The sequence below is a fragment of the Mandrillus leucophaeus genome, unplaced genomic scaffold, assembly GCF_000951045.1.
Source record: "Mandrillus leucophaeus isolate KB7577 unplaced genomic scaffold, Mleu.le_1.0 Scaffold309, whole genome shotgun sequence".
NCBI classification, from domain to species: Eukaryota; Metazoa; Chordata; class Mammalia; order Primates; family Cercopithecidae; genus Mandrillus; species Mandrillus leucophaeus.
The window spans coordinates 1,374,858-1,376,589 of NW_012103243.1; positions in this window are offsets into that span (position 1 = coordinate 1,374,858).

Sequence of the window (1,732 nt, forward strand, 5' to 3'; positions counted from 1 at the left end):
TTATATATATGTAAAATAAAGTGGTCAGATTGGATGATATTTACATTCTCTACTAATTTCCACCTTCTGTGTTTCCTTGATTAATGGGTGACCAAAAATGAAATCCAAAACGTTTCAGATGTTCTAGCAGATTTACATCTGGATCTGACAAAAGTCCTGATGCACCTCAATAGTTTTAAACTGTTTTTTGTTTTCTGGAGTGGTAAAATACTAATACCATTGAGAATTTTATATGAGATCCTTTCACTAGAAAAACTGATTTTAGGGCTATGTACTGTTCACCTTTTTGACAGATTTGGGTTAATCATTAATTCCATTGGGTAGAACAATATTCTAGTATCAGAAGAATCAAACTCAAGTTATACAGGCACAAGTTTAACAGATGTAACACCTTGACAATTCTTCTCTAACTGATGTTCTGTTTTTGTCTACCCATCAAAACAATCGGCAGAGGTAAATAAGCACTCATTGTCCATGTGAATGTTTCCATGTCTACGGCTACAAAGCTATTTCTAAGTGTACAGTAGCATTAACAACCACTGAAATCCCTGAGTCAACAACGGTCATTTAAAAAGCTCCTGTGACTTATGAATTTGTATTTACAGGTGCCAGGTATCTCAATGTCTCTGAGATATATTTGACAGTCTTTGCCAATGCAGCTTTAGCCAATAATAATAGCTAACACTTAGTGATTACTAACTATGAACCAGGAACTATTACTAAATGTTTTGTGTATATGATCTTATTTAATACTCCCAATAATCTTATGAGGTAGGTACTAGTATTTATTAGTTTATTTATTTATTTTTGAGAAAAGTCTCATTCTGTCGTCCAGGCTGCAACCTCTGCCTCTTGGGTCCAAGCAATTCTCATGCCTCAGCCTTCCAAGTAGCTGGAATTACAGGCGTTGCCACTAAACCTGGCTGATTTTTAGGATCTTTAGTAGAGACAGAGATTCACCATGTTGGCCAGGCTGGTCTTGAACTCTTGACCTCAAGTGATCTGCCCACCTCTTCTTCCCAAAGTGCTGGGATTACAGGCGTGAGCCACCGCACACGGCCAGAGGTAGGTACTATTATTATCCCCGTTATGCAGATTTTAAAAACCTGAAGATTAGAAGATTAAGTAGTTTGCTCAAAACACATCTAGAAAACAGTAAAGCTGAGATTTGAAACCAGCGTTTGACCCCATAGGCAAGCACCAGTCACTATACAGTATTGCCTCCCTACCTGCAGCCTAGAAAACTGAGATTATTTTTTAACTTGCTTTGAGTAAATGCATTTTATGTAGTAGGATGATGAGTGTGTAGAGTAAGTAGGTATGTGATGGTAATAGGGGTTGAACGTGAGAGGAATTGTTAATATTTATTGACTTTAGCAAATTGTATTTAATTAAAATCTGACCATTATATTTGGCGAGTGCATATTACGCTGGTCTGCAGTATCACTGGGAGAAGGGATGTGGGTAAAAGGCTTAGTATCCATCATTCCTTCAGAACCTTCACTTGCAGACACAAGCGTGCATCATCCAACCCAGGTCTGCACAGTGAGACCAGAAGCCATTCCATTATTTAAATTTCTGATCTGCAATGTTGTATGAAATACTGTTAAGAACTCTGTGCTTTAAATTCTGTGGAATATCAACACACCTCCAAACCTAAATCTAAAGCGATGGTGCTTAATAATTTATATGACCGCATTCCTCCCCTCTCAATGTTGTTAAAAATAATGAA